Source organism: Esox lucius, chromosome 2 (genome assembly GCF_011004845.1).
Source record: "Esox lucius isolate fEsoLuc1 chromosome 2, fEsoLuc1.pri, whole genome shotgun sequence".
NCBI classification, from domain to species: Eukaryota; Metazoa; Chordata; class Actinopteri; order Esociformes; family Esocidae; genus Esox; species Esox lucius.
In genome coordinates this window covers 13,545,643-13,569,892 of record NC_047570.1, presented here as the reverse complement: position 1 = coordinate 13,569,892, position 24,250 = coordinate 13,545,643, and the positions used below count along the sequence as shown (strand labels likewise).

At 41.0% G+C, this 24,250-nt stretch overlaps 1 protein-coding gene across 3 annotated transcripts in view; it reads left to right on the top strand.

Annotated features, from left to right (window-relative positions):
• cd276 (CD276 molecule) overlaps positions 1–4,636 on the top strand; it is a 95,500-nt gene extending 90,864 nt beyond the window's left edge. For all 3 annotated transcript variants that reach the window (XM_010878688.4, XM_020056530.2, XM_010878680.4), the window contains one exon: positions 3,724–4,636. The gene's annotated coding sequence lies outside the window, so the exon portion shown is untranslated. The remainder of the gene's footprint in view (positions 1–3,723) is intronic.
• The last annotated feature ends 19,614 nt before the right edge of the window (positions 4,637–24,250 follow it).

Below are 24,250 nucleotides of genomic sequence, written 5' to 3'. Positions count from 1 at the left end.
CAAGACGAACAAAGACTTTGCATAACCTGGAGGTGTTTTGCCAAGACAAATGGGCACCTATACCACCTGCAAGAATTTGGGGACTCATTGACAACTATTACAAAAGACTGCACTCTGTCATTGATGCTAAAGGGGACAATACACAGTATTAAGAACTACGGGTATGCAGACTTTTGAACAGGGGTCAGTTCATTTTTTTGTTTTTTTTATGTTTGTGGCATTCTGTTATGACCTGTTATGACCTAAAATACATGTTTTGCCTGCTCACTCATGTTTTCTTTACAAATGTTATGTATATTACTAATTCTTCAAAGGTATGCAAACTTTTGCACAACTGTATGTTTTAGATATCTATTGAAACACCTGTGTAATGATCATGCTGTTTAGTCAGCTTCTAGATTTAATGTTTCTTGAAAAATATATGCCCACTTTGAATTTAATGCCAGCAACACGTTTCTAAAAAGCTGAGACCTGGGGGCAACAAAAGACTGGAAAAGTGGTGTAATGCTAAAAACTAAACCTGGTGGAACATCTCACAACAAATCAGTTTAATTGGGAACTGGTCTGTACCATGATTGGGTACAAAATGAGCATCCCAGAGAAATCTTTGTACACAATTGACAAGGCCAAAAAACAATATTGGATGTGATCTTCGGGCCTTGCATTAAAAACAGACATGATTCTGTAGGGGAAATCACTGCATGGGCTCAGGAACACTTCCCGAAAACCATTGGCTGTGAACACAGTATGTCGCTGCATCCACAAATGCAAGTTAAAACTTTACTATGAAAAGAAGAAACCATATATAAACAAGATCCAGAAACACTGCCACCTTCTCTGAGCCCAAGCTCATTTAAGATGGACTGAGGCGAAAAACTATCCTCTGGTCAGAGAAATGTGAAATAATTTTTGGGAATCATGGATGCCGCGTCCTTGTCGGCTTGTCATAAGCTCACAGTTCATTTGCCAGAATCCGTGATGGTGTGGGGGTGCATTAGTGCACATGGTATGGGTGCCTTGCACATGAAGGCACCATTGATGCTGAACAATTTATACAAGTTTTGGAGCAACATATGCTGCCGTCCAGACAACGTCTATTCCAGGGAAGGCCTTGCTTATTTCCAATGCCAGTGGCTCTGTAGTAAGAATCCAGGTGCTAAACTGTTCTGCCTGCATTCCAGACCTTGTCACCCATTGAAAACATGTGGCGCATTATAAAATGAAAAAGGAGATCCCAAACTGTTGAGCAGCTGAAATCCTATATCAAGTGAAAGAAGGGGAAAACGTTTCACTTTCAAAACTACAGCAATTGGTCTCCTCAGTTCTGAAATGCTTACAGAGTACTGTAAAAAAGAAGAGGTGATGCAACACATCGGTAAACGTGCCTCTGTCCCAACTTTTGTTTGTTGCTGGCATCAAAATTAAAATGGGCATGTATTTTTCCAAAATCCTGTTTCAACATTTGATATGTTGTCATTGTACTATTTTCAGTTAAATCTAGGGAGAAATGATTTGCGCGTCATTGCATTCGGTTTTTATCAGCATTTTACGTGGCGCCTAAAACTTTTTGGAAACGTTTTTGGAACCGTCGCATGTGCAATGTCTTTTGAAAAATATTCCTCCAGAAACATACCCTGTTACATGAAAAGCATACCTTTGACAGACATAGCCCTGGGAGTCATTTTTGTACAGAACCCAAGAACGGTCTGGGATTTTATTTGACAATGGGAAAAGAGCTACTGCGTATAAACGCCAATGTGGATTTGATTTGAGCCCTAAGTAAATACGACCCCTGAGACCCCTTATGAGGTTAAAAGTATTTTTGTTTGAAGTCCGTTTTGGAAGCTTTGTCACATCCTGTCAGTTCTATGTTCTCTCCAAAGCTGCCCCGGCTGCAATGAGTTGACTTCTGAAAACAACTCTGTTCATGTAAGACCCCCCCCTGGTAATTACTCAGATAGTTGCAATTTATGTCAATGTCTGAAAACAGTAGGCACATGGCTTCCTGTACAGGTTTTTTCAAATACATAAATAAGTGGCGGACGGTTACCAAGGAAAATAATGAGAAATGGCACTTCCATTTCAATGCAAATAAGGATAGAAATGAGTGTACTGTGGATTTACAGTGGTTCATTAGAATGAACTGGGCGCATTGCTGCGTGTTTTAAGTGAAAAGTCTCCTCTAGCCTGAGTAAATTAGTGTTCTATCTCCTGCACTGGCCGTAAAATTAAACTGTCTGTCACCATGCAGCATCTCAACCTGCTAAGAAGTACTAGAATGGGATGGCGCTGTCCTGATGTCTATCTGCTGTAGCTCTTGGATATAGAGAACACAGTTTGTCTTTTTCTATTTTATTTTTTATTTAGATTGTCTGCAATAACTCGCCAGCCTATTAAGTCAGTCTGACGTGAACGTATTAGTGTTTTTTTATGTATTGTGTTGTAAACACTTCCAAACAATCTCCAACATATGGGTTAAAGGTCTGGGTTGGTCTTTCATTTCTGAAATGTATTTCTGGGCACTGCTGTACTGGACTCAAAGAGACTATACGAGTTGACCTCCGGTTTGACATTTCCAAAAAGGAATAACCAAAAGTAGACTGGAATCTGGTGAGAGCATGCAGGTGTGAACATTTTGCTGTATTCATTTGTATGATGGATTATGAGGCAAGCTGTACTGCCCTCAGAGGAGGTAAGATAAGTGCAAACTGGAGTGAGTTTTTAAATGGAGCGCTGCTATTTAACACAAACATAGATGTTTGTCCAGAGCCACCAAGTTTCCAGAATCTTGGTGTTTCAGATGTCAACAATCTGGTCTATTTTGACATATATTATTATCTTTGTGGTTTTATTTTGTTTCTCCCCTTAGAGATATCTTAAATGCTACAGATACAGTAAGAGGATTAGATGCAATGTGATGTTTAAGACGTGATAGAGAGGTTTCCAAACAGTGGCAGCTGCCATTTCCAGCTAAATTGATAGAATGACAGGACCAAGACAGTTTTAACCACACACTTGAGAGCTTTGCAATCTCAGCCTTTCTAGTTAGATCAGAATCAAAGAAAGCTTCATAAGCATGAAAGGTTTGGAGAAGTATAGACAAGGCCTTTCAAACACATCTACTTCAAAATGTCATTCCATAAAGTAATACTATTCCTCTAAGTTTGTTTTTGTGTATGTACCTCCTACAAAACATTTTACTTATAAAATATGTTGCTTTCAATTGGATGTTCATAGAAGTAGCTTTCAGTTACTATAGCTACGGGTTATCGATTTTAATTACATATAAAAATCTAACCTCTATGGTTTTACCCTGGTATATTGCATTTTAAAAGCTTCATGTGTGACAATTAAAACCTGTGTGTCTGAGTTAATTCTTGAAGTAGTTTAATGGTGCAGGAAGGCCAGTTTATTTGGCTGTGGTAGCATTAGCAATGCTTTGAAGGGAAGGCTCTGTGGGGACCTGAGTGTGTAGACTGCATTAAAAGTTTAAAAGAGTTGATGCAATACTGAACAAAGGTCAAGTGAATGAAGACGGGATGTCACAGAAGGAAGAAAAACCTGTAATATTGTCCTGTTGCTATAAGAACTGTCTTCGTAATGATGACTGATGAACAGAATGTGCCTTTTGTCAATGTCTTTTTTTCTCCACGGCACAATTTCCCATAAGGTTTTTTGTCTGACAACCTCTCTCTCTAACGTTTTTTTTTTTTTAACTTACAGGAGTGGGGAGGTAGGAGGGGAGACAGAGATGGGTCTGGAATTGAATCCCACTACACCTATCCATCAAGGAAGAGACGGTTTCCACCGCGGCTTTCACACAACGCCCAGGCATCAACGAGCTGATGAGTCCATCATACTATACCTACACAACCACGTCCTCCTGGGTTTCAATAAAAAGACATACACTTCATATGCCATTACACCACTATACATTTCCCCTTTGCCTTTCATTCTTTAAAGGAAGACTGTTGCAGTGTACAAATGCCTCTGCGGTGCTCTGTTCATTTCTGTGCAATATGCTAAGGAGAAATTCCACTTGAAGACCATAGGATTTGACAGGCTTCCGGTCCCAAAGCCTGACATCACTTCTCTTCACCCTGCAAAGAGAAGTTAGAAAGCTTGAGAGGTCCAGGATCTAATTTCTAATAGGAAGTGAAGAGTTAAGAGATGACCCAGCTGAGGATGCCATCAGTGTCTCTCTGCCTGGCTGCCAGAGAGGGAGTGTAGCTCTCACATTACTTCTGGACTCACTAATTAATGGTTGCCCGTGGAGTAACTTGTACCTGTCAGTGTCTGGCTCTCTCGTATATTCAATAACTTGAGGGAATCGAAATTGAGTGCCAGCTAAGCTCGAACAAACTGCAAATGGTGCATGGGGTACACCCTGGTTCTCTTAGTGACCTGACAGAAAGCCTTATATGTAAGAAATTATTATTAATGAACATAGACTCTCAGCTACTCTTGACTGCCAAAGTAGAATGTTTTATGAATTCCGATGATGGTTGAGTGGGTGATTGTACAGTGTACAGGTACTCAAGCTAGTTTGTGTGCCATATGTCCATGTACTTATAAATGCCAGAGCCTTCCATAACCGAGTGCCTATTTACATTAAAGAGACATTGTGAAAATGTTCCATTGTGGTCACTTGTAATTATTGCATCTACTCCCACCAGGGACTCTGTTTTGGTAATTATTTAGTACAGGGTTCATCTTGTTATTACACATATTTCCATACATACGGGATTAACCACACAAGTCAAGGTTCATACTTCTACTTTTCTGTTAGAGGAGCTTCATCTGCAGACTTATCTCTAGATAATGAGTAAAACGAGAATAATGGAGAAAAGGAATACAAATATTTCATTTAGATGCAGATTTGGGTAGGTGTGTAAAAATGCCAGTTATGCTCCCCGAGTTCTTGGGACTTGTTTATTTCTGTTTGCAGATGCTCATCCATCCCAAACATCTTACTTGTTTTGAATAATGAATTTCCTACAGTGTTTGTTACTGTCGTGAAATAAGTGGCTGTGGTTGAGTTAGTTTAACTGACTGGCTGTCGCTGAGATGTAGGAAAGAAAGCACCACCCTGTCATTATTCCTCATAAGCTGCTGATCAAACCTCAGGCTGCGCCTCAAAATGCATGTCTCTCTAACCCTCTCTGTTAGGTAGCCCTTGACCTTGCTGTGTGTCTTCATGTCCCAGACATCCGCTTGAAATTAATTACAGATTAGTGACTTCAGCCCCAAGAAAGGTTTTATTTGGTCGCCCCCCTTTCTGTGTCACTCACATTCTGCTGTTTAGGAGCGGGGAGAAAATGGCCTGGGATTTAAGAAAATGGCAGACTTGAAACAGTCTTGCTTCAAAATCTGAGTTGCCTGGCCTCTATAAATTCAGGATTTCTGCAAGGAGTTTTAAATCTTACAGATGAGGAGTAGGTTGCAGAGGGCATGCTGGAATTAGTGTGCTAGAAGGAGTAATGAACGGGGGACTCTGAAACTAAAACTAGTGCTAAAAAACACTTAAATCACACATCAGGTCTCGATGAAATATAACGAAGATTAAAATCTTTACTGTACATTGTGTAATTCGTTGGGAACAAAATGACATAATAACCGTTGATGGAAACCAAAATCACCAACCGATTGAGAGCTGGTTTCAAACTCACACCGAAAATCGAAGTAAACAACTGAAATCACAGGCTGTTCCAACTTATAATGTGACTCAGTAGTGTGTATTGTTCCAACGTGCCTGTTTGCACTCCCGACAACATCTGGGCATGCTCCTGGTGAGACGGCGGATGGTGTCCTGGGGGATCTCCTCCCAGACCTGGATCAGGGCATCAGTGGTCCTGGACAGTCTGTGGCACTACTTGGCGGCGTCGGCTGCAACGATGCATAACGTCCCAGAAGTTCTCAGTTGGATTCAGGACTGGGGAACGTGAGGCAATGGCATGAATGCCTTCAACGTCCAGGAACTGCCTACACACTTTGGCCACATGAGGCCAGGCATTGTCCTGCACCAAGAGGAACCCAGGGCCCACTGCACCAGCATAAGTTCTAATGATGGGTCTGAACCTTTTATCTCGGTACCTAAGAGCAGTCAGGGTACCGTTGGCTAGCATGTGGAGGTCTGTGTTACCCTCCAAGGATATGCCTCCCCAGACCATCACTGACTCACCGCAAAATCGGTCATGCTAGATGATGTTGCAGGCAGCATAATGTTCACCACGGTGTCACCAGAATCTTTCACATCTGTCACATGGGCTCAGTGTGAACCTGCTCTCATCTGTGAAGCAAATGGGGTGCCAGTTGAGCTGCATGGCGCTGGGCTGTGAGCACAGGTCCCACTAGAGGACATTAGGTCCTCATGTGACCCTCTAGGTTTCTGTTTCTGACACTCTTTTTTGTTTATTGAAAAATGATTCAGATACCTCTGCAGTATAGAGCTACGGCTAAATGTTTTAATTTAAGGCTAAATTAAAACAGTCAATATGATTGGATGAATGTGTTTTTTGGTTAATTTAGAGCCTATGTGCAAATGGATAATTATTTTTCCTTTCATCTATGCAGGGCCAAACAAGAGGACAGTAATTGTTATTTTACATTTATAGTTCAAACATGAAAATGAAAAGCCCTAATATTGGCACCAATCCAAAGAACTGATGACAAAGACTGATCTGTCCTGCATTCTGTGGGCAACGCACAGACACATTTACATTTTAGTCATTTAGCAGCCAGTCTTATCCAGAGCAACTGACACCCTTCAACTGCCTCCAGACTTGTTTCAACTTCCCCTTTAAGACAGAAGTGATTGCATCCCTCTGTGACCAAAGCAATGTATATTCCATAAAATGATCCTGTATTTTTTTCATGTTGAGAAACAGAATCAATCAATCTGAGGACATTGTAGTGAGATAAAACTGCTATGGCTGTATTTGTTTGACTAGTCTGGCTAGTCCAAGTGCATGTTTGTCATTCCATTAAATAATTTCCTGTCTTTTATCACCACTGCACACAGACTTATCATTCAGAATTGGTCCTGAACCCCTGCAAGATCCCTTTTTTGAAAAAAATTCATCCGAGTGGATAAGTGCAAGGGCAGAAAAATCCTTGTGGCTTTTGGGCCCAATACACTAACCACTAGACAGCCTGCTTTTTTACCCAAAAGATGAAATATGCAAAAAATTGTTTAGCTACCACATTCCTATTAGTTATTCTCACGTTGCCAGACCCTGGGTAACAACAAAAGGTCTGATAGCAATGCAAGCTATCCTCACACATTCAGAAACTGAGAAAACATTTGTTCAGGTGAGTGTTCCTCATCAGACGAACAGCTCTCACAGCAAATCACAAGTTTGGATATGCCGAAGAAGGCAGATCAGTACGCTCATACAAAATACCTCCCCCCATGTGCAAATTTATACTCTAGCCATTTAAAAATTGCGGGAGTAGCTGTCTGGCTTGACAGACTACATTAGAGCTGGTTTTCAAAAAAACAGATTAATATTTTTATAAAAACATTTTTGCATCAATTTCATAAACCTAAGATGGATCTCTACACCAGATTCCCAGACTGATCCTGTCTTTCACTGCTTCTTTGGACACTGTCACTGGACGTAGAAATATCTATGAGACAAGTGGGACAAATGCAGACCCCTTATTCATTTAGAATTGTCATGCATAATACTGCCGTGTTTTCCATTCCCTGTCACTTACACTATGTTCATTTAATGATTCATGGCAAAAAGTCTGTTATTCATATTGTAAACGAGGCACTTCCCTACACACTGAATTAAAGTATGCTCCCTGTTAACATCTTTGTGCATCTGTAGCCTAATTGTTCTAATTTGTTGTTTGAAATAAGAAGAAAGTGTTGCAGGGAGCGGCCCAGAATTGTTCAGGGACCTAGAGGGCACTTATTCATGGGAAGAGGAATAAACGCCCAAAGAAATAAAGGCAAACTGCTGGGGTCGTGAGTGGCATCATTTCGGAGGCTGCTTTGGATGTGTGGGTGCTGGCGGGCCAATTGCCAGTGGACTCAACATCTTTCGTCTCCTGGCTGTCAGCCTCCTCTTTCATCTCCCGCATCGCTGGGGTAGTTCCGCATCAAGGACAGCTAGCTGTTGTGTCACGCACACATCTTTTTCTCTATCAGCTTCTCCCCAAGTCTCCTTCTCCGGGCTCCTTTTATCCTTCCCAATCGAGGCCTGATTTGGCGCAGGTGTGACTCCTATATGGGAAGCTGCTGAGCTGCGTTCAGGGCCAGATGGTTTTCACAGGAGCCCAATGCTGACATAGGAGAGGGCACCTCCTTGACTCAAAAATGTACCTTCAGTGACTGGATATCACAGCTTATTGTGCAATGGAGGGGAAAGCACAGCATTGGAGCCTGTATATGTTTCTTCTCCCTACAAGGTTGAAATTAATTTACAAAGACCAGTGTTGACTCTGTGCATTCATCGACAGACAAAAATGTGCAACGCAGCATTAAAAGGGGAAACCATCCTGTGGACCTCTACATATTTTAGTAAATTAGCCAACAAAGAGATAACAGTCAGGCTTGTCAATGCATTGACAACTCAAAACAGAGAATACATCAATAATATCAAAGTGGTGCTCATCAGTCATGGTTTGAATGTTTATTTTTCAATGTTCCCCCCAGAATTGTCCTGTCATAGTAGATCAATGTTGTTGTCGTTCAAAGGTGATCAGGTCATTCAAGGATTAGATTGGTAGAGTACTGCACAGTTTACCAAAAAGTCTTTGTTTCCCATTTCAAAAGGGACAGTTTGTTCTTCCACAGTGTTTTATGTCTGGACGAGGATAGTCTGAAGGATGAAACCGTGTCAATTGCTACTCAGATCAAAATTCCTCTAGAGTCTGTAATCATGCTGTAGGACTGTGAAAAAATCTTGAAAGCGCCTGTGAATATCTAACATTGCTTTGTTCCTCTCTGTTTGGTACAACAGTCTTATTGGGCATGGGTTGTTGACACTAGGCTTTATAGAATATTGATAAAGAGCCTAGATTTTAGAGGGCAAGGATGGACTGCAAACTCCAAAACATTTTAATTGTATCCTTATTTTACTAAGTAAGTAAAAATTTATGGAAATGACATGATTTAGGAATGTAATGTTAGTGTATTGTAAAAAGTTACATTTGCTCTCTGACAAAGATGTGGAATTGATATGATGACCTGCAATGTTGTGGGAATTAGTTTAGTGGGAGATTTAATCTATACATGTCTTTTTTACATTCTCAGCGAATACAATGGTAATGAACACATTCACCTGTTCTGCCTGTAAATATTCATGCATGTCTCACTTGTTCTGAATCTGTAATCATGCATAAGATATTTTCTACATCAAAACCCCTCATGTATATTTGAGCTAGTGCATCTGAAATTGTATATGGGACCCATATTGTAAATTGCATAATATACCCTCATTCCATTTAGCATGTTTGACTTCTAATAAATGAAAAGCATATTCATCAACATGAAAGTTTGATCAAAGATCAGAACTTTGTTTCATTGTGGGTATGACCAAGGGCAGAGTGCCATATTTACAAAGGCTGACACATCCCTATGTGTTCCTAATCAATAAGCAGTGCATTTCATGGATGAAGTATGGCAAAGAAGTAAGAAGTTGTGTCAAAGAATACAACTATTTTCTTATGATTTACTTGTCTTAATTTCCCTTTGATGTATGCTTTTTTCCATAAATGCATCAAAATCCTTTCCTAGATGTTTTTCTGTTGATATGTCACATCAAAATTGAGTCAAGCATGCAATTTCATCCACCATCAAAATAATTTATTACCATCACTTTATTCTAGCTTCCAAGCAGTACACCCATGAGAAATCCATTTAAGTGTATGATTTTATGTCATGCTTTTCACTGTCCTTCTCAATTCCAGCAAATGCCAAGATCAAAAGCTTTTGTTTTATTTGATGCCTTTGTTTTCTTGTCACTATATCTAACAACAGTTTCACCAGTTTTAACCAGCAGCGTACCACCCTCCATCCCACTGCTGGCTTGTCTTTAAAGCTAAGCAGGGTCGGTCCCTGGATGAAAGAACAGATGCTGCTGGAGGTTTTGTTAGAAGGCCAGTCCCAGGGCCATCCCAGGGCAGTGACTTGGGAGATTGCCTTCTGTGTCAGTGACATGGGACATTGCCTTGTGAGCCTTTCAGATGGCATTCAATAGGTGTCTTGGCTCTGGTCAGTAAAGATCATGGCCACCGAAGACACGTTGTGAACTAATTGTGTCTGGGTCTTACCACCAACGAAGGTAATCATTTACAGCAAAAAATTGACAACAACAGGCTATCTTCCTCCAGAAATAAAAAGATCTCCATCCGAAACCAAGTGTCCATACTCGTGTAATGGTCTGATTCCACAGATTCCATTATAGATTACTCATATGTAACCAAACTAGTGCTGTCGAACAATGAAAATAATGAATTGCGATGAATCACATAATCTTCTGTAGTTAAACGTAATTAATCACAATTTTAGAATGTGCTCAAATGTGGTCCTAAAATAACAATGTTCTGTTGACAATGAAGCACATTATGTTAACAACATAATGTAGGCCTTCTGTGGGAACGGGGAAAAAGTAGCTAGAAAAATCTGTAAAACGCTCTAGACAGCTCCAGCACAAGTCAAGAACTAATAAAGGTTCTGGCACACTGTTCCAAGTCACTCCCTGACAGTGGATGGTTCTGTGGCCAAACAAATGAGTTTAAGGGAAATAATGAGAAATATCTGAAATTTGTCTAAGTTTATAAATGGCTTGAAGTACATTGTCTCTCTATGCCCCAAACCCTCTCACTGAGGGAGAGCATGGTTTACCTAGTGCAAGTGCAGCATCATCTGGTTATATCGCTCCACCAACGAATGCAATTTAATAGAACTTGCTGTTATAACGATTATCTACATGAAATGTTCTGTCACAGCAAAAACAAGATAATCGGGAACCTCAGTCGATTGTGGTACATATCATATACACTTCATGTGATAGTCAGTTGAAGGTTTTCCATTTTAGAAAACAGATAAAAGGGGAAACCAATGTGTTTTGCAAATATCTTTGGATAATCCCTCTTTGTTCATCAACCAATGAGAGTGGGACTCACAGCGGGTTAACCAATGAGAGAGGGACTCACAGTGGGTCAACCAATGAGAGTGGGACTCACAGCGGGGCAAGCATTTCAGATTGAACCAGCTATCTATTTGAATGCTGGGCAATACAGACACTCCTAGACTTGTCGTCAGTTTAGATACACTAGTTGAATAAAATGTATGTTTACATTTAGTTTGGTACAGTTGTGCAAGTAGGGGCTATTTTTCAGTTATTTTAGCTACTGTACAGATGTTGATTTGCTTATGAATAAACAAAAGAAAACATACAGTCACATTTCACACATCCGCGATAGGTATACTCCAAAGAGGGGTAGGAAATGACCACAGGTGAAAGAAACATAACAGTGATCAGTGGAGGAATAAATGGGCATGAATATTAGGGTAACATTTGTTAATGCTAATTTATAATTTGTTCAGGTTTAGTGCAAATCACAGAATCCAATCCTGTACAACTGCATTACCTCAACAGGGATTAGGCACATGAACACCTCAAGCTTGTAGAGCAACCTGGTCTCATTGGAATACGTAAACTGAGTTACAGAAATCAATGGCACCTGATTTCGTATGATACGTTACATTTCATTAATGCGCTACCAAAAAGTATAATACATTACGAATGCTATTAAAATGTATCATATGTTACGAACACTAGACAAAAGGATCATATGTTACAAATGCTAGACAAGCATATCATACAGGTCTGGAACAGAAGTGTTCAATTTGCAGTGGTTTCCTAATTTTAACCCTTCTGTTCCTCACTCAAAACTTTCCATTTCAACGTTTTTGGAAATGAAAGAACAAGGTGCAGTGGTCTCTTAATTTGTTCCGGAGGTGTATATTACAAACACACCATATGTTATGAATGCTACAAAATCGTATAATATTTTACAAACGCTAATGAAAGTATCGTATAGCACGTATTTATGCAAAACATCCAATCCATGTCTCCAACCGGCTACATTCAGATCTGCAGACAATGGGGCAATGGATTGTGGTGGATGAGTAACGGCCATTGTCACTACAAATTTATTACATAATATGTAATAAATGCATTTTCACAGCACCTGGGTAAAGTTTGTGTTAAGGTTAGGTATCACTGCATTGGGGTTAAGGTTAGGATTAAGGTTTGTGGGGTTGGGGATTACCCAGTAATCATACTTAAGGAAAATGTAAAATAACTTATAGAGAATTCGACCTGACTCTGGTCATTACAGATCCCATGGCACTTATTGTCTCATTCTTTTTTATGCCAGATGTGTTAAATTAGTAATGTATGGAAACCAATCTGGATAAGAGCATCATCTAAATAAAAAATGTAAATGTATAAAATGACTCAAGTAAAAATGTCCCTCAATAAAAAACAACTGGTGAAAAGTCTGAAAGTATATGCTTTTAAATACATGGACATATCAAAGGTAAATGTAGTTAATAAAATATGTGCATACTTGCAGCCCTTGCAAAACCTCTTAAACACATATTAGTGTTCAAATATTGACCCAAAAATGGGAAAATCACTTTTTTGACTGGACATATACTGTAGGTATATACTGTAGGTATAAATAAGATTTCTTATAATAAGCAAACTAGATGGCAAGTTTTGTTTTGTTCTTGGATAGCCATGAGTACAACCCAACAATCAAAACCAGTATCAAAATGTATGTGTTTGATTGTTCTGGATTTCCTGACTGGTGACATTTTTCATTTGATTGTATACATTTTGCTTGTTTTGTCATTAAATGTGGTGGCAGGAAGGTTCGAAAATTGCTTTCCTTTGGTTCCTTATTTTCCTCAGTGGATTTCAATGACAGGTTAACTACCTTTAAACATTTTCTTAAAATTGTCATTGAAATTAATACTCTACCTATAATGTTATCTATAAGACGTAAAAAAAACACTGCTCTATTTTTTTTGTTTCATTTTACTAAAGCACAGATAGGACAAATAGCCATTTATTTACGTAGGCATGAAAACTTTTAGTAGGATTATTATAATGAATGTGTACATCAACTGGAAATCTCTATATATTTTCACCAGTCATATCCCATTATCTCTTTGCATTTTTTATTTGTACTTTTTATTTATATTGTTTAACAATAACCGCACCATTACACAAGATAATGAGTGTGTACATCTATATAGCAGAACCCTTAAAGAGAATTCGGAAAACGACATTTTGTTCTCTATCCATTATTCCACTGTGCCCTGTGAATAGAGCTAGCCTGCCAAGTTAAATGTTAAATGTTTTTAGTCATGTTTTTTCAGATGCAAAGCTGTGTTCAAACAGATACCATTTTAAAGGAATCAACCGATCATTGGTAACAGCCATGGTGATGCTGGAATAGTTCCTATAGAAAGTTACAGAGGGGGCACTACTTTTTTAGTTTTTGCTGTGTCAGTTTAAGCATGTGAATCCCCATATACACAATAATCCACACTATTTATTTTGTATTCCTTTGTTTGTGAACTTCCATCCCAGTTTCAGCTTTCTTACCCCACAGGGTCCGGCCTGGGCTCACCACCTGCAGGAGGGACCATAAGGGGTCTGGTGCGCAAAGGATCGGGCGGCAATCGAAGGCGGGAGCCTCGACAACCCGATCCCTGGACACGGAAACTAGCTCTAGCGACGTGGAACGTCACCTCGCTGGCGGGGAAGGAGCCTGATATTGTGCGTGAGGTTGAGAGGTTTCCGACTAGAGATAGTCAGGATCACCTCCACGCACGGCTTGGGCTCTGGAACCACACACCTTGAGAGAGGATGGACTCTTCACCACTCTGGAGTTGCCCATGGTGAGAGGCGGCGGGCTGGTGTGGGTTTGCTCATAGCTCCCCAGCTCTGCCGCCATGTGTTGGAGTTTACCCCGGTGAACGAGAGGGTCGTTTCCCTGCGCCTACGGGTCGGGGATAGGTCTCTCACTGTTGTTTGTGCCTACGGGCCGAACGGCAGTGCAGAGTACCCGACCTTCTTGGAGTCTCTGAGAGGGGTGCGGGAAAGTGCTCCGACTGGGGACTCCATCGTTCTACTGGGGGACTTCAACGCCCACGTGGCCTACGACAGTGACACCTGGAGGGGCGTGATTGGGAGGAACGGCCCCCCTGATCTGAACCCGTGCTGTGTTCAGTTATTGGACTTCTGTGCTAGTCACAGTTTGTCCATAACGAACACCATGTTCAAGCATAAGGGTGTCCATCAGTGCACGTGGCTTTGTTGTCGTTTCATCTGAGCTGCGTCCGTATGTCTTGGACACTTGGGTGAAGAGAGGGGCGGAGCTGTCAACTGATCACGGATCTGATGGTGGGGGAGGAAGCTGGACAGACTCGGCAGACCCAAGCGTACTGTAAGGGTCTGCTGGGAACGTCTGGCCGAGTCTCCTGTCAGAGAGATCTTTAACTCCCACCTCCGGCAGAGCTTCGACTGGATCCCGAGGGAGGCTGGAGATATTGAGTCCGAGTGGACCATGTTCTCCACCGCCATTGTCGAAGCGGCCGCTCTGAGCTGTGGCCGTAAGATCTCCGGTGCCTGTCGAGGCGGCAATCCCCAAACCCGGTGGTGGACACCGGAAGTAAGGGATGCCGTCAAGCTGAAGAAGGAGTCCTATCAGGCCTGGTTGGATTGTGGGACTCCTGAGGCAGCTGACGGGAACCGGCAGGCCAACCGGGTGGTTGTGGAGGCAAAAACTCTTGGTCTTGGTTGACACACCTGTGCAACATCGCGTGGCGGTCTGGGACAGTGCCTCTGAGATGGCAGACCGGGGTGGTGGTCCCTCTTTTTAAGAAGGGGGACCAGAGGGTGTGTTCCAACTACAGGGGGATCACACTTCTCAGCCTCCCTGGGAAAGTCCATGCCAGGGTACTTGACAGGAGAATACAGCCGATAGTAGAACCTCGGATTCAGGAGGAACAGTGTGGTTTTCGTCTGGGCCGTGGAACACTGGACCAGCTCTATACCCTCTACGGGGTGCTGGAGGGTTCATGGGAGTTTGCCCAACCAAACCACATGTGTTTTGTGGATTTGGAGAAGGCATTCGACTGTGTCCCTTGCGGCATCTTGTGGAGAGTGCTTCGGAAATATGGGGTCCTGGGTCCTTTGCTAAGGGCTGTCAGGTCCCTGTACGACCGAAGCAGGAGCTTGGTCCACATTTCCGGCAGTAAGTCAGACTTGTTCCCAGTGCATGTTGGACTCCGGCAGGGCTACCCTTTGTCGCTGGTTCTGATTGTAATTTTTATGGATAGAATTTCTAGGCGCAGCCAGGGGCCGGAGGGTGTCAGGTTTGGGGACCACACGATTTCGTCTCTGCTCTTTGCAGATGATGTTGTCGTGTTGGCCCCTTCAAACCAGGACCTTCAGCATGCACTGGGACGGTTTGCAGCCGAGTGTGAAGCGGTTGGGATGAATATCAGTACCTCCAAATCCGAGGCCATGGTCCTCAGTCGGAAAAGGGTGGCTTGCCCACTTTAGGTTGGTGGAGAGTCCCTGCCTCAAGTGGAGGAGTTTAAGTATCTAGGGGTCTTGTTCACGAGTGAGGGAAGGATGGAACGGGAGATTGACAGATGTATTGGTGCAGCTTCTGCAGAAATGCGGTCGATGTATCGGTCTGTCGTGGTGAAGAAAGAGCTGAGTCGCAAGGCGAAGCTCTCGATTTACCGGTCAATCTATGTTCCTACTCTCACCTATGGTCATGAGCTTTGGGTCATGACCAAAAGGACAAGATCCCGGATACAGGCGGCTGAAATGAGCTTTCTCCGCAGGGTGGCTGGGCGATCCCTTAGAGATAGGGTGAAAAGCTCGGTCACCCAGGAGGAGCTCAGAGTAGAGCCGCTGCTCCTCCACATCGAGAGGGGTCAGCTGAGGTGGCTTGGGCATCTGTTCCGGATGCCTCCTGAACGCCTTCCCGGGAAGGTGTTCCGGGCCCGTCCCACCGGGAGGAGACCCCGGGGAAGACCTAGGACATGCTGGAGGGACTATGTCTCCCGGCTGTCCTGGGAACGCCTCGGTGTCCCCCCGGAAGAGCTAGAGGAAGTGTCTAGGGAGAGGGAAGTCTGGGCATCTCTGCTTAGACTGCTGCCCCCGCGACCCGGCCCCGGATAAGCGGAAGAAGATGGATGGTGCCAGTTCCAGAGTTCCAGACAATGGAAAATGTCCCCATAACATGATGCGGACACCAACATGCTTGACAGTTAGAGTATTGTTTTGGACGTGCCATGCTGAAGCAATTTTAGACCTTGTGACCACTTGGTCCTTATCTTACCTCTGATTGCTAACTGACCTCATGCTGTTTTTTGATAACCACCAACGGCTAGTGTCTAACGCTTCACGTTTCTTCTTGTGGAATAACAAGTTGCCTGACACCAGCTCTGAGACACTCAGTAAACAGGGGAAGAAATCGCTAGTAAAAGTCAACGAGAGTGAAAATATTTTTTTTGCATGCACAGAACTGTCTACACAGCATTCTCTACTGAGAAATAGTCAGTGTGAACATGACAATCGCTAATGGGGATGTAATGCAAATTGCTCTCACGTCTGAGTGCAATCCAAGTGCCTATATGTCCTCGGAGCCACTAGAATTATATATTGGGTTTGTGCCAAACGTGACCATTTGCATTTAGGCCCAAAACTTCAAATCTATGTTTTCCCACATGATAACAGAATAAAAAGCCTGATCTAACATGGCATTTTTCAGGAGTGTCTTCCTTCTTACAACCTTATCATAGTCCAGTTGTATTGTTGTCACATGCAGACTTTGAAAACTCTTGGCTATAAAAGCCAGTAGCTTGGTCAAAGTTGTCATCATCATTTACAAAGTTGTCATCACCATCATCTACAAGCTGGGGTACTGATTTTCCTACAGAACACTATTTCTTCACCTTTGTCAGGTTCTTTGAATGTTCTAAGAATTTTCCAAATAATATGGAATATTTTATTGTACTATTATCTGTAGACTGATTATGAAAATACAACCTTTAATTTGACTCTATTTGTAATTCTTGTCTTTGCGTTAAATTACGATATAAATGTAAGTTGTTTTTCAGACGTTGTAGGTCTACACATCCTGGCAATAAAGAATTTGCAATATCAATAGGTCATAGGAGTGTCTGAAGATTATTTTAAAAATACAATTATAAGATGTTTGCTATAGCATACTTAGCTTCTCAACACTCTACATGATAAATGTGATTCTAAAATGTCAAAAGGGAAAAACACTTAAACACTTGCATGGACTAACTGGAGCTAGACTCTCTCATAGAAACAAATTGACCTGTCTGCCAAATACATGTGATGTAGTTCCATTGATTATCAGAAGAAAAAAGAAAGGTAATGACTGCAACACAGCAAGCCTTTTTAAAAAAAAAGAAGCTTGTGTTATTGTCAGGCTCATTCAATAGTGCTGGGCTAGTCTTGCCCTAATTAAAGTGTTCCGCTCTATGGCGCTAGCTAGCTAGCCGTACACTGGTCCTGAACATGCAGAAGCTCCTTCTCTCCATCCATCAAATCTACTGTAATTACTTTTGTTTACAGTGGAGGAAACTGCAGCATTCTGATTAGAAGTTATTGAGGAGATAACTCATGGCTAATTCAGCGATCGCGCTCTCTCACCTCTGTCCTGGATGCAGATGAATCATTTCCTGTATGAAATGTGTGGGAATAGCATAGAGAGATTCTTATGAAAAATGACACTGACAAATTGCCGCAGGGCTGTCAAACCCCGGAACCATTTGCCTCAAGTGCTATCCCTCATCTTCCCCATTATTTTAGTTTTTAGTGTTGTCATTTTCTTTTCCAAGAGCAATGATAGCTTTTCTATCTTGCCTTAGGGTGAAAATGTAAAGTTCTAAGAAAATGACAATTAGCAGGGTTTGTTGAGTGTTATTTAAAATTCAAAGGGGAAATGTAAATTCTTCATATTTTATAGTCTGTCTACATTTTTGGCGTTAAGTCTATAATTCTCAGCCATACAGATTGGACAAGATACAGGGGGAATCCCAACTGATATGTCATGAAGGTCAAACCTGCTATGTGTGACTTCTTTGTTTTCTTTCATGATATATCACCAACCATACAGGGAGCTCCTCGGTCTATGGTATCAAAGGTTATTTGGTGTTGTAGTTCAATATCCCACAATATCCACATGTAGTTGTTGTTATTGTCTAAATTGGGCTTTGATTGATGATTCATTGTTCTATTATGTTTCACCAATCGTTTAACAATTGGAATAGCACCTTTGTCAATGCTGCTGAAATAGGGTGTCTTTGAGTCAATACTCACTGAGGCTTAAAATGTAATCTGTATACAAAATAAAAAGAATACATTTGACCCAAGGTTATCTTTTGTCTTCAAAAATAACCTCATAGGGATTTTTCATCAGTTTCATTTGACAAATATACTGTCTAAATTACATTATCCTTCTGAGGTTGTTTGACTACAAAAGAATAGTTAACAGAACTGCTATAATCATTTTACTCAGGACTACAGAAAGATGAAGCAAACAGGGAATCACAATATAATTGGATTAATTGGCTATTCCTTTTTATCATTCACTTTTTGGGGCTGAAATGCTAATAAGTAGACAGTAATGTTCTCAATAGCTTTGCATAAAAAATAACTTTTGAAAATGTTATAGAGAAATGCACTAGGCGTTTGAGTCTAATTTGAAACGAACACACAATGTGTGTGCTTGTAATGAACAGCCAATTCACCTACAACTGTAATCACTCAGTGCTGTCTCTTTATGGCTGTTGGCTGCACAATTAATCCATTATTCAGTGTTTGTTCATGTACAAATAATGTACCTCAAAAGAGTTGCTATGTATGAACTTGTTGTTTGTGCAAGCCCCCACCCCCCCAACTCCCTATCCCTTTAGTTTGCCATGGTGTAAGATTAATTATCTTCCTATAATGGCTCCCAATATTGGGCTGTGGTAATTAAAAGATAATGATTGGTCCCTTTGAGTGTTACAAATAAAGATGCACAAACTAATTTGTGATATTCAGGTTGTTCAATAAAAGATTAGGCCCGGTCTGTGTGCAGGAGGCTAATGAGATGGGGGGAGGGGTGGGACTTCACTGAATGCACAGACAGGCCACAGTATTTTTTCCTTCCATAAAAACGCATTGTGCTATACCCTGTGAACAGCCCATGCCTACAGTTTTCTATATCAGGTAAACGTTTGATTATTACAATGAGTAATAAACACAGCTGGTGATTGCTATTCCTCCACATGACCCATAATTTCTATATCTCTTTGTAAAATGCGTGGGGGCAAAACAAAGAAATATAGGAGAATTTCTAATTTGCATATATCGTGTTTCATCTCTGTATTGTTTTGTTAATTAAATTTTTTTTTGGGTGACTGTGAGAGCTGTGCTGGATGACAAAAGTTGGCAATAAGGCACAAGAGGGTGTGGTAGATGGCCAATATACCAGGGCTAAGAGCTGTTCATATACGCAATGCATTTGCGGAGTGCCTGGACTCAGCACTTAAATGTGGTATATTGGCAATAGATCAACCCCCCCCCCCCCCCCCCGAGATGCCTTATTGCTCTTATAAACTGGTTACCAACCCAGAGTGGTAATGTGATGTGGTGTCATCCTATGTGGTTATCTTAGTCAGACGTCGGCTGTGAGTTTAATCTACGCCAGGATTGTCTTCACAGGATCGGGGCGTGTAAGGACAGCCGGCACCACGCTACACCAGTAGATGTAATACCGGTGTTATACAGTCTCACATACCACGGCTAACAGCCAACCGGCATTCAGCATGCAAGCCACCCGTCAAAGACTTCATAATAATTTCCAATATTTTTGATTTAAAAATGGCATGTTCGAGACGTACCATGCAGGATTGTGCATGGTACTGTTAGGCAAACCTAACAGTGCCCATGTCTCAAATCACCCCATCCCAGTTTAGTATGGTTGTGGCAGCATAATGCTGTGGGGATGCTTCTCATCTGCAGGGACTGAACATCTTGTTAAAAAATACTGGGAAATACTACAAGAGAACCTGTTCAATTCCCTTATAAACTGAAGCCTAAGAGGAAATGTACCTTTCAGCAGGATGATGATCCCAAACATGCAATTTCAAAACAACATTGGAGTGGCTCGAGAACATAAAGGTTCCTGTCCTACAGTGGCCCAGTCAATATCCTGACTTCAATCCCACTGAAAATCTTTGTCACTATTCCAAAACTGTAAAAGACAGGTGTCGCCCAGCCTACCTGAACAACCTGGAACAAATCTACCAATAAGAATGGGCCAGAACAACTTCTGACACTGTGTAAATCTGGTAAAAACCAAAAGACTTAAAACTGTTTTGCAGCAAAACGTGTAGAGATTGAACACTTACACATGCAACATGCTGTATATAATTTGTTTGTAAATGACATAATGCCAATGTCATCTTACCAAAATTGATATTGAGTTTGTTTAAAAACCAAATATCAAACAGTACTTCCATTTAATTGTAAAAAAGTTAAATAAGAGAATTTAGGAATTAGGGATTTGAATACTTTTGCTAGGTACTATATGTAAATATATGTTTAAATGAAGCAAAGTAAGCAAAGGTAAGCAACTACATTACATCCTCAAGTTACTAGAATATAATTTAGCGTCCAAATTTTTTTTGGATGCCTTTTGGAAAATATAGTGGAATGTAAAATGGCCAGCTCAATTCTCCTCACAGTGACATGAATGAAACCCCCGCCCTCTTTTGCATGTCTCAAGACACTGACCTGCTGCAAATAGCATGAAAGCTGCAACAGAGAAAAGCACAGGGCTATGTGGAGCGGCTGCCTCAGTGTGAAAGGTGTTAAATAGGGGCCAGCAGGGTGTCATGTGGGATTTTCACCATGGAGAAATGAACCCTGACAGGGTAATCGGCTCAGCCTTATGAGCTAACCTAACGCCAAGCTCAATACTGGTGATGGCAGCATTAGTGTCTTCTTCAAGCAATATCTTCAAGGTACTTACTATACGCATCGCTATCATGTGTCTAAGTGGCAGTGTTGCTCAACAACCGCACATGCAGTGCTAATATGGTTGTAGCAGCCCACCTTCATACAGTGAAGTAACTCATGTGATGGCAGAGCTCCATTACAGTTGGGCAAGAGGGCAATCTTGGTATCCAGTCCAAGTCCAAAAGCAATCTTTTGGAAGTCTGGGACCATTCCAGAATTCAGCGGTCAGTGCAGGATTCCTGATCCCCCAACATGCCGTTCTGCTGTTCTGCTGACCCTCGGCCCTGAAAGATGAACCCTTTCACTGCCTCTGGGAGCTTGTTACCAACACTATGTGTATCCATGCAGCAAAAACTCTGCTGACACCTAGAGAACAGTAAACCACACTGTTCCACCACAGAAGAAACCTTTTGGAACAACGACAACCTAAACAATGCAACTTGTATTCTCAGCATCGTCAATGTCTTTCCTTCCTGCCCTTTAGTCCCTTTTATGAAGGTTAGGATAATAAACTGAATTGTGGATTTGCAATTTATTTGCACTCCCTTTGTAGATTGTGGAATTCTTCTTTGCAATCAATCCTCTATTGTCTGGCTTCTAGGCTACTATTGATGGTGGATGATAAATATAAAGGAAAGGCCTATTTACTTTCTGTCCCAGGTGGTGCAGATTAAAACATTAGATCACAAAGATGATTACCATTTTATTGTGATTTACAGATGCAATAAATGACTATCATTGTGGCATAGGAAATGGAGAGCTGAAGCCCATGCCATCCCAGATAAACGTGATGGATGACAAGTTGGCATTAGAAACTCAGAGAGGCTGCAGCATAACAATGACAGAGGAACAAATCACCTTGAGGGGATTTTTCTCTGTGTATCTATGTGAGAAAAATATTACGTTCTTATAATTTACCTTGTCTTCACTTACCAGCCTGCACTTCTCATCTTGTTTTACAAACACTGCGCAGTCATGGAACATTGTTCGCATTCTGAGCAATCTGTTGCTATCGATCTTTTCTTCATCCACAATGAATATCTTTGGGATGTTTTAGACAATTTTCATACATGCAGAGGAGGCAGTACTATGTAGACACATGCACAGTTTTTAGGGAACATTATTTTGATGTAAAATGAGAGGAAGGAGATTTTTTGTCTTAAAGTCCTTGTTAGAATTTCTTACTTAGTCTGCTCCAAAATAAAAAATAAAAATGTTGTGAGTTTTATTTTGTATTCTTTTGTATGGCATGGCTACAGAACACAGGATTAATGTAAATGCTTTGTGATATCTTTGTCATTGCCAGGCCAACCATGATGACATCACAGTATTACCTCAGCACACACACTCCTCATTTAACAGACACCTGTATAAATGATGCCATTGTCACAAGGGCAGGGAGGTCATGTGACATCCTGGGTAATTAATGGGTTCTCATTGTTGCATAATACAACTCTGGATAGTAGAAGCAGGAGATGCCCCACCTGCTTGAAAGAGCAAATGTGGGAGAGAGAATACGGATAAAGAAATGTGGAACCAAAAGCTAGACATCTATGTGTTATTAATAAGGTATGGCACATTATGCATATGACAGGCAACATGTAGCATGACAAGTTAGCTTGCCACCAATTGCAATCACATCTCATCAGGGCAGAGCCATGAGTCAGAGAAGCACGCTGCTCTCATCCCATCTCCTTTGGTCATAAGTATCTGGAAAAACACAACACTGTAGTGGAGGAGGAGAAACTTTCATGAGCAGATCACAGTTCTGTACTTTTGCTTTTAAACAAATGTACCATTAATGAAGATGATGTATGGGAAATATTATCTCTTTTTGAAAGGAATTAATTTATGTTTTACTTGAACTTTACTTGATTTGGATCAATTGAAAATATAGAAAATGTACTGGAGAAATGTGTCAGTTTGTAAATAATGTCCAACCAAGATTTGACTTATGTATTTGGTCCAATCCCTTCCAAATTGGAAATGCACATGAGAGTTCTGTGATGGGCAGCCAGGGAGCAATTAGTGTTAACTGTTTTGCACAGAGAAAGAACAACTGATTATTTTACCTTCCCCGCTCCAGGATTTGATCTAGTAAGCTTTCTGTTTGCTAGTCATATGCTCTAACCACTAGGCCATTGTAGATATGGTTTTGCTTTGGGCTGAATGGAGTCATTTCAAATTAAATAGATACATTTTGTAAATACATTTTCAATAATTTGTAAGAAATAAAAATTTGAAAATACAAAGACAAATGTACAGGAAAATAAAGTATACTGTATATTCAACTTTATTTTATGTTATAGAAGAAAACATATTAAACACAAACTCTTTTTATTTCATGTAGTAATTGATGTGAGATACAGGTTAAAAGAATGGAAATGTGTGCGTGTAGTAAACACTATATAATTCAAATTACCCTGACCTTCATTATTAAGATATTTTACCATGCAGCGTTTCAAAAGTTGTCGTGTGTGAACATGCAGACATAGTTCATTTCAGATAATGGTTCCCAAGCGGTTTCATAAATCTCTTTTGATTTACGAATATTCCAATGACTTTATTTGCCGGATAAACATATTTTGGGAGGTTATTCTGAATCTCTTTCCAGAGCAAATCTTAGTGGTGCCATAGCTAGATGAGATAGAAGTTGTTTCATTGTATATTGGCTGGTGATGGACGGAGGGTAGTGACATGTGGCAGGAGATGTCAGACCCAATGGGCCGTGGTAATTAACAGGACCCTTAATGACACTGGGTGCAATGCTTCTCCATTGACTCAAACAGGATAAATATTGAACTATTCATTACAATAATAATGGGAAAGCAAAATGCTAACTACAAAACCGTCTTAACAGTCCGACCTCTGCCTCTCTGTTGTCTCATAATTAGAACAGGCACTGACGGTCACCAACAATTTTCATGTGTTGACTCAGTGCCTATATTTGGCACACAAATGAAGGGAAAGGTTTGGCTTTGAGTTACTGTATTGTGTGCATGTTAATGCGTGTGCTTGTTTAAGTGTACCTTTTTAATGAATCACTACATCCCTATTAATTGTGGATTTGATATTTCATCTATAATTAGAAACGGTTTAATAGTTTGAATGGAGCTATTTGATTCCAATTTGACACTCATTATAAAATTCATTAA